Source organism: Petaurus breviceps, unplaced genomic scaffold, assembly GCF_028583685.1.
Source record: "Petaurus breviceps papuanus isolate PSGF00001 unplaced genomic scaffold, PetGlider_PUasm1.0 175, whole genome shotgun sequence".
In the NCBI taxonomy this organism is placed as follows: Eukaryota; Metazoa; Chordata; class Mammalia; order Diprotodontia; family Petauridae; genus Petaurus; species Petaurus breviceps.
In genome coordinates, this window is record NW_027185764.1 from 14,644,655 (window position 1) to 14,662,845 (window position 18,191).

The 18,191-nt window shown below is 39.1% G+C and overlaps 1 protein-coding gene across 3 annotated transcripts in view; it reads left to right on the plus strand.

The window, feature by feature from the left end:
• Window positions 1-18,191, plus strand: part of MAD1L1 (mitotic arrest deficient 1 like 1) — an 865,451-nt gene that overhangs the window by 103,989 nt on the left and 743,271 nt on the right. The gene's annotated exons all lie outside the window — the stretch shown is intronic.

Genomic DNA, 18,191 nt, shown 5'->3' on the forward strand with positions numbered 1-18,191 from the left:
ATTTTATGTTTATTTTTAGTTTACATCATTCATTTTCACAAGATTTTGAGTTACAAATTTTCTCCCCATCTTCCCCCTACCCACGACCCCAAAACAGAGATCCCAGTGTATATCTCCTTCTCCAGTTTGCTCTCTCCTATATCCTCCCCCATCCCGCCTCCAACTTTCTAGCCAGGGCAAGATGAGTCTCTATACCCCAGTGCCTGTATATCTTATTTCCCAGATGCATGTAAAAAAAATATATGTCTATAGATATATTTTTTAACATTTGGTTTTAAAACTTTGGGTTCCAGATTCTTTCCCTTCCTCCCTCATCACCCACCCTTACTGAGAAGATAAGCAATTCAATATAGGCTGTACATGTGTAGCTACACAAACCATTTCCATAATGGATATATTGTAAAAGATTGAATATATTACCCTCCATCCTATTCCACCCCCCACTTGTTCTATTCTCTACTTTGACCCTGTCTCTTTTCAAAAGGGGGTGCTTCCAAATTCCCTTCCCCTAATCTGCCCTCCCCTCCATCATCCCGCCTCTCATCCCTTTCCCCCCTACTTTCCTGTAGGGTGAGATACCCAATTTATTGTCTATGTCATTCCCTCCCTAAGTGAAATTCAATGAGAATAAGGTTGACCCATTCCCTTTTGCCTTCCTGTTCTTCCCCTCCATTGTAACAGTTTTCCCTTGCCTCTTCTATATGGAATAATTTACCCCATTCTGTCTCTCCCCATCTCCTCTCATTATATTCCTCTTTCACCTCTCAATTTCACCTTTTAAGTATCATCCCTTCCTATTCAACTGGTCCTGTGCCCTCTGTCTATGTATACCTGTACACATATACACACACATATGTATTCATATGCCCATATACCCTCCTATATAGACATATATATGTATGCATACATATATATGTATACACATTCATATTCCCTTCAACTATTCTCATGCTGAGAAAAGTTTCATAAGTTACAGTTATCATTTTTCCATATAGAAATGTAAATAGTTCAACTTTGATAAGTTCCTTGCAATTTTTTTCCCCTGTTTACCTTCTCATGCTTCTTCTTCTTGTATCTGAATGTGAGATTTTCTATTCAACCCTCGATTTTTCATCAAGAATGCTTGAAAGTTCTCTATTTTATTGAATGACCATATTTTCCTCTGAAACATGATACTCAATTTTGCTGGGTAAGTGATTCTTGGTTTTAATCCCAGCTTCTTTGACCTCTGGAATATCATATTCCAAGCCCTTTGATCCCTCAATGTAGAAGCTGCCAGATCCTGTGTTATCCTGATTGTGTTTCCATAATATTCAAATTGTTTCTTCTTGGCTGCTTGTAATATTTTCTCCTTGATGTGGGAACTCCAGAACCTGGCTATAATATTCCTAGGAGTTTTCTTTTGGGGATCTTTTTCAGGAAGTGATAGGTAGATTCTTTAAGCCTCTATTTTGCCCTCTGGTTCTAAAACATCAGGGCAATTTTCCTTGAGAATTTCTTGAAGGATGATTTCTAGGTTCTTTTTTTGATCATGGCTTTCAGGTAGTCCAATAATTTTTAAATTATCTCTCCTGGATCTGTTTTCCGAATGAGATATTTCATATTGCCTTCTATTTTTTCATTTGTTTGGATCTGTTTAATAGTATCTTGATTTCTCATAAAGTCACTAGCTTCCATTTGCTCCAACCTAATTCTTTTTTTTTTTTTTTTTAAGCAATCAAGGTTAAGTAACGGCCAGTTATTTCTGGGTGTGGTGCTGAGTGTCCAAGCCTGGGATTCGATCTCCAGGTCCTCCCAACACTGGAACCGGTACTCTTACTCGCTGAGCCACCTGGCCACCCCTAAGCAATTGGGGTTAAGTAACTTGCTCAAGGTTACATGGCCAGGTGTTTCTGGGTGGGTGCTAAGTGTCTGAGCCCGGGATTAGATCTCCAGGTCTTCTCAACACTGGAGCCGGTGCTCTTACTTGCTGTGCTACCTGGCCGCCCCTGCTCCAACCTAATTCTGAAGGAATTATTCTCTTCAGTGAGCTTTTGAGACTCTTTTTTTCATCAGGCAAATTTGGCTTTTTAAGGCATTTTTCTCTTCATTGGCTTTTTGAGCCTCTTTTGCCATTTGAGTTAGTTTATTTTTTAAGGTGTTATTTTCTTCAGTCAGGTTGTTGACTCTCTTTTCATGAATTTCTTGCATCATTCCCATTTTTCTTCCCAGTTTTTTCTCCAAATTGTCTTATTTGGTTTTCAGAATCCTTCTTAAGCTCCTCTATGGCCTGTAACCAATTCATATTTTTCTTGGAAGCTTTTGGTGCAGGAGTTCTGACTTCACTGTCTTCCTCCTGTTCCATGCTTTGATCCTTTTTGTCCCCCAAAAGGAATCCAAAGTTGGATTGCTGTGCTTGTTTTGCTTCCTTTGCTTGCTCATGTTGCCACACAATTACTTTACTTTTGAGCATTTTGCCACAGTAGGACTCTGCTACCAGAGGGGGGAGTTTTGTCCCAATAGCTGGGGTTTTCTCAGCTGCTGGAGCTATTAGTTGGGTGCCCTCTCTGAAGCCTCCACATGCTCTGGCACACTGGTCACGCACCCCAGGACCTTTACCCTAGACAGCAATCCAGATCCAAGCAGGTTAAAGCAAGAGTGATTTCCCCTCAGAGTGGTTGCTTGGTCCCCCTACAATCTGCAGGCCAGGAGCTCTGAAGCAGCCATAGGTTAGCAGCCGCTGGGCCTCAGCCTCTTCTCGCCCCGGGGGGGCAGAGACTTGACAGCACTCCCAGACTCTCTGTTCCCAAAGTCCACTGACTTCTCACTTTGTCTTTGGACTTTATGGGTTGATACTTTTGGAAATGCCACAGCTGCTGGTGATCTATTCTCCTGAAGTCCCTCCAGTTCTGGCTGGTTGGGCCACCGTGGGTCTAAAAGCTAGGGGGAGAAGGGCTGGGTTCTGCTCCCAGTGCCTTGCAATCTCTACCCATCATCAGGAGGTTGTTTCTCTCTGTCATTTTGTGGGTTCTGTAGCCCTAAAGTTTGTTTAGAGTCCTTTTTACTAGGTATTTGAGGTGGTTATAAGGGGAGCGCAGGGAGTCTTCCTGCTTCTGTGCTGCCATCTTAGTTCCTCCCCTGACATTGTCTAATCTAATCTCATCATTTAAATATTTAGAAGTAGCTAGTGGTGCAGTATATAGAGCAGTAGGCCTAAAATTTGGAAGACCTTTGTTCAAATCTCTTAAACAATACACTTAGCAGTGTGGCCCTGGGCAAGTCACTTATATTCTGGCAGCCTCAGTTTCCTCAATGATAAAATGGGGATAATAATACCACCAATCTTGAGGTTGTTGTCAGGATCAAATATGATATTTGTAAAAATGGGTTAGCACAGTGCCTGGCTCATAGTAGGCACCATAGAAATACTTATTCCCTTTTCTTTCCCTAAATGATTGGTTGGTTGTTGTCCTTCATTCTGGAAGAGTACCAAAATTACGTCACTCTGTTGTTTCAGTGTTTCTGACTATGGCTGATCAGACCAATATGAACTCGGAATACTGTACCACACAGGTCGGGTACAAATAGTCTTTGTGAACATTTGGGGTGGATAATCCAAATTTGTGCATCCTGTGTTTCCTTTGAACTGTTTCAGTTCTGCTTTGGTCATAGAGCGCAGAACCTTCTCTGATGTGGGCACACCATGCAGAGCAGAGCAGTTCTGTGCCATGTCATTCAGTTAAGTCCAAAGTTCTTAAGAGAGACATTGGGAGTGCCCTTGTGCCATTTCTTCTGACCGCCGTGTGAGTGCTTGCCCTGTGTGAGTTCTCTGTAATATGTTTTTTTTTTCTTTTTTGGCAAGCATATGTTTTGCATTTGAGCATTGTGGCCAGCCCATCTGAGTGGTGCACTCTGAAGCAGAGTTTGAATGCTTCGCAGTTTAGTTTGAGTGAGGATCTCAGTGTCTCTTATCTTATCCTGCTAGGGAATCTTCAGAATCTTCCTAAGACTATTCAAACTGGAAGCGATTCGGTTTCCTGGCGTGGTGCTGGTAGACTGTCCAGGTTTCACAGGCATACAACGAGGTCAGCACAACAGCTATGTAGACCTTTAGTTTGGTAATCAGTCCAAAAGCTCTTCTCCCCTACACTGACCTTTAGAGCTTCCCCAACACTGAGCCAGCTCTGGCAGTACATGATGTGTCAACCTCATTATCCACGTGTACATCCCTGGAATGCACATTACCAAGGGAAGTGAATTTATCCACAACATTTAAAACTTCTCCATTTATTTTGATTTTCTACCTTTGTCACATTTCTTGTATAAACCCTTCCCTCACCTGACACTTCCACTTTCCTGGTGCCTTACCCTTGTAACCTACTGTCTAGACTATTGTGAATGGCCATCTGATTGGTCTCTCTACCTCATATCTCTCCTCTCTCCAGTTCATTCTACTAAAGTGCATCTGACCATGTCAGTGCCTATCAACTGCCCTCACTTCCCATTCAGTAAATTCCCGTGACTTCCTCTTATCTCCAGGGTCAAATATTAAATTCTCTCTTTGGCTGATTTTCACGGCCTCATCTCTTCCTCCATTTCCTTACTTTCTTACACCTTAACTGTCTCTCAAGTACTTTGTGATGTGTCAACAGTGGTCTCATTGCTATTTTTTGCACAAGCTTCTCTATCTCCTGGCTGCATTTTTTGTGGCTTTCTTCCATGCCTAGAATTCTCTTCCTCATTTTTGCTCCTTGTTTTCACTATCTTTCTTCAAGTCCCAGATAAGTATCCATTTTTTCTGCAAGAACATTCCCAAGGCATCCTTAATCTTACTGCTTTCTTCCTGAAATTACTCCTGGTTTATCCTGTATATATTGTTTGTATGTAGTTAATTGCATGTTTTCTCTCCCATTAAACTGAGTTCTCTGAGAGCAGGGGCTACTTTTTGCCTTTTTTTTTTTTTTTGGTGTTCCCAGTGTGTAGCAGAGACTTGGTTCATAATAAGTGTTTAATAAATGCTTATTGTTGCCTTGCATAAGGCACAATAACTAGTAAGTATCAGAAGCCGAATTTGAATTGGTAGATCTATAGATAAAGCAATCACTTACTCAGCACTTTGGTGTTCCAGTCACTGTCAGAAATGCTTGAATATAAGCAAACAAATGTCCTTGTAATAACCTTTATCTGCTAGTCCTTCAAATGTACTTTGTGCTTTCATATACTTATTATTTTAAATCATAGTTATTTATGTTTGTCAGATCCTTGTACCAATGCAAACATTCTAAGAATTAGGGCCCATGTTATATCTGAAGTTTCTGTTCTTTACAGTATTGACACATTGGCTTGTTTGCAGTGAATAGTGAATAAATGATTGTTATATTGAATTTATATAGTGATTATAAATTTCAGGCATGCTACAAAGTTGTTTGAAAATTTTGATCCTTTTCTGAAAACGCTTTTGTGAATGTTTGCATGTCTATGTATGTACATATATATCTGTCCTTGTAATCCAGCATGTAGTTTGACTTATAGAAATATGTAACTATACTTTCTAGCTTATTATTAATCAGTATACTGAAATGGTAAACTCCTGAATGTCAAGATTATGATTGAACTGCTGAAATAACCAGCTGTCACTTTTCTTGTAAGAAATTGAAATTAAATAGGTGAAGTAAAAATATGTAACCTGATTAATGTGTGTTACTAAAATTTAAGGTGAGGGTAAACTGTATGCCTTGCAGTCTCTAAGTGAAGCAGAGTACTTCAGATGCAAACTATTAAATTCATTTTTCACCTCATTTAAGCAGTTTTGGTTTTTTTTTTTCCTTATTAAATTGTCACATTTCAGATTTTCTTTACTTGAAAGGAAATTGGAGTGCTTTGGTTAACAGTAATTTTTGCCTCTTAACTACATTACTGTAGTGTGGAGCTTTCCTGGTCTAATCTGTACCCTAGAGCAAAAACCATGTTTCTAAATTGTTATCAGATATGTCTGATTGTTTGGCCAATGCTCTTTGGGCTCCCTCAAAGAAGAATTTACTTGGAAGTTATTACAGGTGATATTTATTTTCAATGAGAGAAAGCAGCTGAAAAAGTAAATTTTTTTAAGTTGGTTTGGGTAAGAAGGAATATTTACATATTCAAAACTGTCTAGTGTGCCTACATTTGTCTTTCACTTTGCCCTTTCTGTTTTTCAAAGTCTTGAGTAAATACTACCATAGCACAGGTGAAATAAAGGTTCCATCATGGTGGCATAGATTATATTCCATGAGCCTTGATTTTAATGTAACAGACGTTCTTTAGGTGCCTGATAGTATTGTTTAGTTGTTTTAATTGTGTTGAATCTTCATCATCCCTTTTTGAGGTTTTCTTGGCAATGAAACCCAATTGATTTGTAATTTCCTCTCCAGCTCATTTTTTTCAGATGAGGAAACTGAGGCAAACAGGGTTTGTCTAGGATAACAGAGCCAGTAAGGCTGAATTTGAATTCAGCTCACTCAGAATTGAACTCACTCCAGGCCAAGCACTCTTGTAGTGTACCACCTGGTGCTAGGTGTACCACCTAGGAAAGAGAAAAAAATGGAGATACCCTTACCCTCGAGAAGCTTCCACTATATTAGAGTGATACATCAGGTACACAGAGAAGTGAATACAAGTTATATTGAATAGGAGAAAAGGCTAACACCTGAAGAAGGAGGATGGATGATCGTGACAGGTCGTTTTGATTTTCTTAATACGAAAGACATGATCCACTCTTAAGAGGGATGGGAGGTGTCTTTTGTCAATACTTGAGTTGAGAAGAGGAGGTTTTAAGAGCTGCTGCATGGAGTTTGACGATTGGGAAAGAATGAAAGGTTTGCCATGTAGCAAGAAGGGCCGGTTGAGATTTTAATGTTCACCATTGGTACTTTAAGAGGAACAAATGTCTTCATGATGTTGGGGTTGAGGTACAGTATGTTCAGCTGTAGCTGATCATACCAGTGTGAGCTCAGGAGGTTGTAATAGGGGTTGGATACAGATAGTCTGTTTGAGCATTTGGTATGGAGATGATTCTAGATTTGTACATCTCATGTTTCCTTTGAACTACTGTAATTTTGCTTTGCCCATAGAGCATGGTACCATCCTTGATGCGGGCACATCATGCTGGCAGGTCCTGTGCCACCATCTCCTATGTCTCACAGTTGATACTGAAATTCTTCAAAGAGGCCTTTTGAGTTTCCTTGTATTGCTTCTTCTAACCTTTGTGTGAGTTCTTCCTAAAAGTCTTTTAGGTTTGGCATTCAGACAACATGGCCAGCTAGTTGGAGTTTACAGTAGAGTTTGAATGCTTGGCAGTTTAGCTTAAGAGAGGACCTTAATGTCTCATACCTTATTTTACCAGGTAATCTTCATAATCTTACTAAAGCAATTCAGATGGAAGCAACTGAGTGTCTTGGCTTGTTGCCCACATACTTTCTAAATTTCAGAGGCATCCAACAATGAAGTCAGCACAAAACCAGTCTAATGCTACTCTTTTCTGCCATACTTTCTTTCGGAGCCTCCCAAATACTGAACTAGTTCTGTCAGTGCGTCCATCAGCCTCATCATCTATTGTGAATATGCCTAGAAAGTATTCTGCCAAGTGGACTTATCCACATTATTCAGAATTTCCTCATTTGCTGTAACCAGTGGTTCCATGTATGGATGGTGTAGTTCTTGTTGGTGTGGAACCTCTGTTTTCTTGGTATTAATTGTCAGGCCAAAACTAGCACAAGTGACAGAGAATTGATCCCTGCTCTAGTGCACCTCAGCCTCAGAGGCTACATTGAGTACACAATCATCTGTGAACAAAAAGCTGTGCATCAACTCTCCTTCCATTTTTGTTTTGGCTTATAGCCTATTCAAGTTAAATAATTGACCGTCAGTGTGGTAATTGACCTTGATGCTCGTCCTCACTGAAGGCTTCTTATAATATCACTGAAACCAGCATGCTGAAAAAGCATGGGAGTGAGCACACAGTCCTGCTTTACTCCATTGGTGACTGGAAAAACACGAGAGGATCATCCATTATACAGAACCCATCCATGCAAACTTGCCATCATGAAATTGGGGTCAATATTGATGAAATTCTCTGGGCAATCAGATTTTGCCATGATCTTCCTCAAGCCCTCATGTCTGATAGTATCAAAGGTCTTGGTCATATGTACATTGTATATAGATCTTTCCAGCTCCTGGTATTTTTCCTGGAGTTTTTGGACAGCAAACATGATGCTGACTGATCCTTAGCTCTTTCTGAAGCTGCACTGGCTCTCAGGTAGATGACCATCTTCTAGGTGAAGGATCAGTCTATCGAGGGGGACTCTTTTAATTATATTGGGGGGACTCTTAATTATATTTCTGGCCATGACTAAGAGAAAGGTCCTTCAGTGGTTGTCACAGCACAACCTCTAAATTAAAAGTTTGCAGTGTAGCAGTGAAGGTCTGACTGAGATTAAATAGCATAATTGTAGTGACACAGTCTGTGTGGGACTAGACAGATGTAGGGATTTACATAGGTTTGGAGTGTCTCAAATACTGAACAGTACCAGAACAAGGTAACAAGGCATTCAGTGATAGAAGATCGTATATAGTTGATCTGATGAACTAAAATTTCAAAATTATAAAGGAAAAAAATAAAGCCAGAATAGGCATAATGGAATAGGGGAACATGGAGAGGATAGGAAGCTATAGAGAGGACAAATAAAAACATTAGGAGATTGAGAAGGAGGGAAATAAAGGAATTCATGATTAGAGAAAGGATTCTAAAGCTGAGGAAGTTGATGGTGGCACATTTATGAATGATGGTGAGTCTAAAACACGAACATTCCTGTTGTTATGGGAGCTATGCAGACTGATTAATGGGAGATGAGAATGTTTGAAGGTTCAGCAATGTTTATATTGAAGTCCCTGAGTAACAGAGCAGGTTGAGATAAGTGAGGATGGCTATGAGCCAGATAGAAAATTCTTGGCAAAGGGAAGGAAAATGACCTGTAGGCTGGTAGATGACTGGAAAAGGATCCGGATGGGGTAATTTTGATGGTTGGGGTAAACCGCAAAGCTGAAGAAGTATAAAGAATTTGATGATAGACACTTCGTTTTTTTCTTTGGAGTTTTTTTTCCCCGCCTTTAGAGCTCCCCCTCTCCCCCTTACTGTTTTGGCTTTGTGTCCCCAGTTCCTGGCAAAGTGCCTGGCACATAGTAGTTGCCTAATAAAAGATTCTTAACTGATTACATAAGATTCATAATGAATCAGAATTTAATGATAGAAGTGGCATTCTAGATGGCATAATGGAAGAGGTCAGAAGGTAATAGGAACTGGGCCGAAGGTAACAGGAACTGAGCATAATTAGGGCAGAACAGGATGAGAAGTAGAACATGGGGAAGTTGATTTTTTGGTTCTGGTAGATAAGTCTTTGGTACACAGAAATAAATGGAGAAAGAAGTGGGATTTTATCAGTCATGGGAAGTACCAACTGACTGGTGCTCTCCACTTTAAAGTCCTAGAATGAAGGAGAAATTAGGTTTTCATTCTCAAAAACACAGTGCAGCATAGGACAAGACAAAAGAGAGATTGGATTAGTGAATATTTGGTGAGCAGGTACTTGGGGCCCTCTCTTAACCTGAGCTTTATACCAGTTCCTTTGTCTTATCCTAACATAGCTACGGATGATAATTCTCTCAGAAGATACTCTATATATACAGTGCCCAGTGGTACCCCAGAGTTCTGAAGTGGTGGTCTTTTTCTTAGACAGTTTGGTTAGATGGAGCGAATTAGATAGTACCTCCACTTTTAAGAGTAGGTTCCAAGGTAAGAAGAACTCCAAATCTATCCCTTCAAAAGAAGATTTGCAAGCTTAGTAATGGGGGCAGGAGAATTGTTTGCATGTTCTAATCCTCTCTTCCTAAAGACAGCCAAACACACTTAAGTGGTTGACATAATAGAAAGCTGAAAGGTTGTTTTCTCAAGACAGATTTCTTGACACAAGTTAGAGTGAGTGTTTTCTTTGTATATAAACTTAATTATATTGGATATACTTATCATCTGCCCTTCTCCCCCTGGAATGACAGATCTTTACCTTGGATATTCTGACTTGTATGGTACAGTCACAGATTGTCAGAAAGAGCTGTAATCTGACTGTGTCTTGTTAGTCCAGTTGTTGATTATGTTGTAAATAATGGGTATTTCCTTTCTACAGGATCACTTGTTCTACATTGGCACTAGAGAGGGGATTCAGTTAGATAAAGGTCAAGCAAAACCTGTGTACTTCTCAAGAGTGGAGAATCACAAGATTATAACTGGAAGGACTTGTCTCTCAGACTTCCTTTAATTGCCATCCTTGCCTTTCTTGGGAATTAAATTTCCCTGGGTCACAGTTCTTCAAAATGTCTTTAATTGCTTCCATTCTTTGGGGATTCTAATTTCCTTTCCTTCTTTTTGTGACCTGAAAGTTACAGTTACATTATAGATGATTATATTTACTGAATGGGATTGAAAGTAAAAGATAAAACATTAAATTCCCCAAGTCTGAGTAAGCTGACTCAGAAAGTTCTGAAATCTTGATTTCTCAGTAGTTGCAGAGATTCCTGATATGTTTTGGTCACAACTACATTTTTTATTAAGGATATAGATTTCCCTGAGTGCCATCTGTAGAAGATTATTCTTCCATATCAAAGTGACAATGTTACCCACTCAGATTCCTATAAGGATGTCATTTACTTCCTGGCTGATTGTCATCGAAAACTGTATGCTCCAAGGACTGATTCCTGGAGCTGTTAGGGTCAGAAGTCTTCTTTTTCTGATTTCAGGTGTGTCTCTATAGTGTCTCCATGTGATAAGAATCTCTTTTATCTGATAGAGTAACTTCTACCATAATGCAAGTTCATTGTCCACAGTAGTAAATAAGCTTTTATTAAGCACCTACGATGTGCCAATCACTGTGCTACACACAGATGATGCAAATTAAAAAAAGAGAACAACAACAAAACAGCAGTCCCTGACCTCAAAGAGCTTAAAATCGAATGGGGGGGAAATAAAAATATAAAGGAATGCTGAAAAACGGGGTGAAGGGAACAGAGAAGTCCCAAAATAGGACATTCAGGTGAGAAATGAGAAGATAGCTAAGCTGAGGTCTCTCCTTTAATGGAAATTTGGAGTTCAGGGTCCCACTCTGAATCAGGGGCCTAAGGTAGAATGCCAAGACTGATGAGAGCTTTTATTTATTTTTTTTTAAGCAGTTGGGGTTAAGTAACTTGCTCAAGGTTACAGGGCCAGTTATTTCTGGGTGTGGTGCTAAGTATCTGAGCCTGGATTCGATCCCCAGGTCATCCTGACACTGGAGCCGGTGCTCTTACTTGCTGAGCCACCTGGCCGCCCCTAAGCAATTGGGGTTAAGTAACTTGCTCAAGGTTACACGGCCAGGTGTTTCTGGGTGGGTGCTAAGTGTCTGAGCCTGGATTTGATCCCAGGTCATCCTGACACCTGTGCTACCTGGCCGCCCCGACTGATGAGATCTTGAAGGAAGAAGAGCTTATCCCAGTAATGAACTTCCTAGTATGTATGGAAGAATTCAGTCAAGAGAAGTCCCAGAGTAGCACAGCCAGATGAGAAATGTGGCATATCTCATGTATTTCTTCCTCCTAATTTCTATGTAGTAAGTAAAGTATTTTTGTGTTTTAAGTGTCCTGTTGCAGCACACCATTTAATGACCTTAAGCACCCCCTTTACTCTAAAAGTTCTAAGAAATTCAACACCAGTTTGCTTAATTTGTTTCTCTCTGGGTCATAAAAATGGCATGAAATGAAGGGGGCAAACCTAACAACTATGCCTTGTAAAAAGACTGACCAAGCCAGATGTTAGAGTGTGATGTTACCTTTTGTATCTTTCATATTCTGGCTGAATTATGCCAATGAGGGCAAAATTATGAGGATTTTTATGATCATTTTTATGTGGTTATCAACAGTTTATATTTACATTGATACATTTGTATTTTCAAATTTATATAGACAAATGGATATTATTAGTCTTGTAGATATGCTTCAGTTCCATATATATATAAATTGTATGACCTTTATGAGATTTACTTCAGATATTTTCCCCAATATGTTTCCTTCTAAAATTTTTTATCCAGTATCTTTTACACAGACTCTTGGATTTGCAGTCAGTACATTTCCTTTGAAATCCTATTTCTGCTACTTATTAGCTGTATATGCTTGGACAAAGCACTCAACCTTTCAACCTTAGTTTGTAGGTTGCTGTGATGCTCAACTTTATAATGAATATAATTAATTTCATAAATCTTAAAATACTGTGTAAATATCAGGTGCTATTATTTTACATCATGGGCTGGTCTCGTTTCTGTTTCATAACCCCTAAATATGGTATAATCAACTTAATCATTTATTCTTTGGTAGTTGTATTTCATTTTCTTTCTCATATTTCTTTTCCTCAGAGTGTTTCCAAGTCAAATGTTCTATCTGCATATGTTCATTTTTCAGGAATTCTCAAATATCTCATCTTTGAGGGGGCTTATCTACCTTTTTATTGGTGATTTGGTTCAGTTTTGAAGGGTGTATCATTTTGGGTTGCACCTTGAGGTCCTTTGCTTTTTGGAATATACTATTCCAGTCCTTTCTGTGATTTCTTATGGCTTTACTGTAAAATATTCTTGAGTTATTTTAATTTCTTTTCTTTTATATTTAAAGTTCATCTGACCATTTGCAAAACTTGATGGTTTTCATTCAGTCTGTGACATTTAGTGACTGTAGCAAGGAGTTTGAATTCAGCACTTTTTTTTCCAGTGGTGATCTGTAGATTCTCTGTATTAGTGCTTTGTTGTTTAAATTCAGGGGTTATCCATTCAACGGGAAGGTATTTGTAGAACCTATATTTGATTATATTCTGGTAATGGGGGGGAGGGGGAGGAGAGAGAAGGGGAGAAAGTTTGAAACTTGAGATTGTGGAACTGAATGTTGCAAACTAAAAGTAAATAAAAAGACATCAATTAATAAAAAAAAGTTCAGGGGTTATCCTGCTGATAGTTTTTGAGGCTAATCACTTTGGTTTTATAGAATGTATATAATCTTTTAATATTATTGCCTTTTGTTTTTTTAATGCCATGTTTTTTCTGCATTAGTGGCTTGGTTTTTTTTTTTTTTTGAGGTCAACTTCCTGCCCTGAAAAGGCTTATATTATTATTAAATTTTTTTTGTTTTGCTTTTTTTTGGAGGGGGGAAGGCAGGACAATTTGGGGTTAAGTGACTTGCCCAAGGTCACGTGACTAGTAAGTGTTAAGTGTCTGAGGTCAGATTTGAACTCAGATCCTCCTGACTCTTGGCTGGTACTCTATTCACTGCATCACCTAACTGCCATAGTTTATATTGTTTCTAATAGTATTTTACTTTTTTCCCCAGTTACATGTCAAGAAAATTTAGCATTCATTTTTATAAGATTTTGAGTTCTAAATTCTTCATCCTCCCTCCTTCACCTCTCCTCTTCTGAAATGGTAGGCAGACTAATATAGTTTATACCTGTGCTATTATGTAAAAATTATTTCTGTATCAGTCACAGGTGTGACAGAAGAAAGATTAAAAAAAACATAAGAAAGAATAATGTAAGTGAAAAACATATGCTTTGATCTGCTTTCAGAGTCCATTAGTTCTTTATTTGGATATGAATAGAATTTTCCTTCATAAGTCCTTTGTATTTGTGTTAGATCATTGTGTTGCTGAGAAGAGCTGAGTCATTCATAGTTAGTTGATCATCACACAATGTTGCTGATACTATGTACAATGTTTTCTTGGTTCTACTTATTTCACTTTGCATTAGTTTGTACAAGTCTTTCTAGGATTTTCTGAAATCTCCTGTTCATAATTTCTTATTGCATAGTAGCATTCCATTGAATTCATATACCACAGCTTCTTCAGCCATTCCCCCAGTGATAAGTATCCCCTCAATTCCCAGTATTTTGCCACCACGAAAAGGGGTGCTATAAATATTTTTGTACAAGTAGGTCCTTTTGCCTTTTTTATGGTCTCTTTGGGATATAGACCTAGTAGTGGTATTTCTGGATCAAAGGGTATGCACAGTTTGGTTTGCCCTTTGGGCATAGTCCCAAATTATTCTCCAGGATGGTTGGTTCAGTTCACAGCTCCACCAGCAGTGCATCAGTGCCCCAGTTTTCCCACATCTTCTCCAAAATTTATTTTCCTTTTTTGTCATATTAGCCAGTCTGATAGGTGTGAGTGGCATCTCAGAGTTGTTTTAACTTGGATTTCTTTAATCAAAAGTGATATAGAGCACTTCTTCATATTCCTATAGATAGCTTTGATTTCTTCTTCTGAAAACTGCCTTTGATCCTTTGATTATTTATTAATTGGTGAATGACTTATGTTCTTATAAATTTGATTCTATTCTCTATATATTTTAGAAATGAGGCCTTTATTAGAGACATTTGGTGTAAAAATTTTTTCCCAGCTTTCTATTTTCCTTTTGTATTGTTGAATTTTAACTTCATTGATTTCTTCTGGTTCCATGTTTTGATCCTTTTTGTCCCCAAAAAAGGATTTTGTGGTCTGATTTTGCTTCCTCTGCTTGCTCATTTTGCCAGCCAATTATTACCTGACTGTTTAGCTCTTTGCCACGGTAGAACTTTGCTTCCAGAGAAGAGAGATCTATGTCCCAAATCACTGGGGTTTTTGCAAATGTTGTCAGAGCTATGAGGAGGGTGACCTCTCTACAGACACCCCAAACTCTGGCACATTGGCAACACCCCCCAGGATCACCACCCAAGACTCCATCTGGATCCAAGCAGGTTAAAGCAAGAGTGATTACCCTCTGAATGGTCACTTGGTTCCCCTAGGATCTGCAGGACAGGAGCTGTGGAGGTAGCCATGCGGCAGCAACTGCAGCCACTGCACTTCTCCCACCTCTGTCCCTGGGGGCAGGGGCAGAGGCCTGACTGCACTCTTCTGTCCCTGGGTTCCAACAGAGTTCCCCACTGACCTTTTACTTTCTCTTTGGCATTTGTGGGTTGAGAAATCTGGAAAACACTACAGCTGCTGGTGATTCAGTCTCCTGAAGTCTACTTTGGCCTGTGCTGCTGATGCTGCCCCAGGTCTGGGACCCAGCGGCTCACATGGGACTGCGCTTGGCTCATGGCTTCGTGTGACAGACCCTTCCCGTTGGCCTGCCAGGCTGCCTTCAGCAGGAGACTTGTTTGTTCTCTGTCACTTTGTGGGTTCTTTATCTCTAACATTTGTTTAGAGTCATATTTTACAGGTATTGGAGGTGGTTGGAGTGGGAGCTCAGACAAGTTCCTGTTTTTACTCCACCATCTTGGCTCCACCTCCCAGAGTTGCTGAGTTTTAAGTTTGTCAGCACCCCCTAGATCATCATTTTGACTTTTAGCCCAACCTTCACAGTCATCATCTAGGGAAGAAACTCCCGTGTAGAAGGGACCAGCTATCTCTACCAATTATCCACTAATTGCTACATAGAAGGCAAGCAAACCAATGTAGTTCAAGTAGTCAGGCTGTCTGAGGGAGAGACAGGACACATGTCCAGCCAAGTCAGACCAGCCCTACCATTACCACATTGACAACTATCTCCCCTCAGATCCTGGTGGGCATATCCCAGAACTCTTACCCCATAAGCCTTGCAAATGGAAAGACTTTTAGCCCAATGCTCTCAGTCATTGTCCTGGGAAGCAACCCTTGATTCCATCCAACCTGGCAACTACACCTAGAAGGGTTTTATCTGAAACTACTCAAGACTCAGATATGAAAGTTCTTGTCACCAAAGCCGTTGGTATTATCAAATGGTTCAGCATATAAAATTGATATTATTATACCAGTGGATATGACATTATAGAAGGGACATTACCATCTATTGTTCCCTAAAGAACATGGGACTTTCCACCTTATTTGCCACTGAAACCTTCAGTGTTTTGTCTTCTCCATTAGAGTATAAGGTTCCTAAGAGCAAGGATAATCATACTTTTCTGTTTGTATACCTTTTGTGTGGTATGGTACTTTGCACTTATTAAACACTTAAAATAGCTTTATTCATTAATATCTGTTCATGTCTCATTACTTGAGAGAGATTCTATGTCATGGGGTCAGTTTTTATGAATCTGTTAATTGAGTTTTTTGAAAGCTGCATTGAAACATCTAAATTCTGACTTAAAACTCCTAGTTTCTTCCTTAATGAATTTCATTTCTCTTTTGGAACATTCTGGAATTTCTTATTGTTGATTCATACTTTCTGAAAGTTAATAGTATTTACTATTTCTTTTAAAATTGATCTTTTTAATAAGAAATGTTTATTAAGGGAGCTTATACAAAGCTCTTTTTGAAGATTTAGTACTCATTTTACCTTCTGGTTTTAAAATTCTCTGTTGATTCATCTGTGTTTTTGACTTTTATTAGGAGGTTTTCTTTTTTTTTGTGCCTTTTTTTTGGGAGGGGAAGTGGGGGTTAAGTGATTTGCCCAAGGTCACACGGCTAGTAAGTGTTAAGTGTCTGAGGCCAGATTTGCACTCAGGTCCTCCTGACTCCAGGGCTGGTGCTCTATTTACTGTGCCACCTAGCCGCCCCAGGAGGTTTTCTTTAGAAATATTTGGTGTTTTAACTTTTTAAAAAATATGTCCTGTAGTTTATTTTTCTAACTTTTTTCATTTTGCTGAAGTTGGATAGCCTCCTTACATATTTGGGGATATAAAGTTAACTCTTCTAGGTTGTTTCCTTGAGAGCCTTCTGTGGGAAATTATACCAGTCAGTACTAGTTTTTAGTATTCTTTCCTTCTGGCCTGGAACAGCCATGCATGTCACCTTAACCTCAATTTTTTGCCCCTCCTTTCTTTCTAATGGGTTGGCAGAATCAGTTTTTGTCAGTTCTCAAAGAGTAAAAGGTCTGTGCCACTGGGGCACAATGGGTTGTCGGGGGATGTGTCTGGTTCTTGTCAGAACAGAGCATGCCTATAACTCTCTTGTCTCCCCCTTTCTCTAGACATAGTTGCATGTATTGGTGCAACTGCAGATGTGCCAGCAGTCTCTATAGTCTTGGGTATCTTCCATGGCGCCCTCTAACTGTCCTTGATTTAATCGTGTCTCTTCCAGGGTGTGTGGCATCTTGTGGGGGAGGACTGCTGATTTAGCCGTTAAGGATTAGACTTCTTTGGTTTTAATTCATAAAGATTTTACCTTTTCAGTATTCTCTTTTCTTTGATTTTTGGATTTAGTTATAATTTTGCTCTATCTGTTATAGAATTCCTCTCTTTTTTTAGAGGGTTAGAGAGTTAAGGGGACATGGCGAAAGTGGGTACTTTAATATCTTGCTGTTCTGAAACCCTGAAACCTACTAGCATGATTGTTGTTGTAGTTGTCAGCGTATCATGGTGTTTATTAGCAACTACATTTGCATTGAAACAAGAAAATTTGTGTTATGAATTGTGTAAATACATTTAGGGGAATCTTTTTAAATATGATCTTGATGGAGATTGTTAGCCACAAGTGTGATCATGAATGATTGGATTAATGTATGTATTTCTGTTCTTTTTTCTTTTATTTTTTTTGTTTTGCTTCTAATCTGTCTCTGATTTGGTCTGTGGAACAAATGGCATCACTGAGGTTAAAATTGAAGCAGTTCAGGCTGTTGATGTTCAGTGGCCTTTAATGGTAAAACCCACATTTCCAAAGAGAACTACTAGATTCCTGAAATCAGTCTAAACAGCTTCCTTGATTTCCCAGTAGCTTTGTCCTCTTATTCTGGATGTCTCATTGCTGCAATGTGTTCCTCTTTGAGCTGTGTCATCTAACTCTTTGCCTCCATTTGCAAATGATGTACCATCAGTTGAGTCCTGTCCTTTTAAATGTCTCTATATCTGACCCAGTTTATTAGTTCTTCCTAAGATACAGAGGAGAAATGATAAAATAAATGGTACTTCTTGTAGATAATGCATGTGATCTAGTTTGGTGAATATGACATATACCCAATAACTATAATAATAAGTTCAACACATTTTGTGTTCAAAAGACAACACACTGTGTCACATTATTTGGAAGATTGGGTATATGTTGAGAAATTGTGAGTTCTGAAGAATAAGAAGAACTTGTCAGGTGATTCATAGATTTAGAACTAGAAGAGATCTTAGAGGTCATCTAACCTCTTTTCTTCCTTTTTTTTCGGGGGGAAGGGC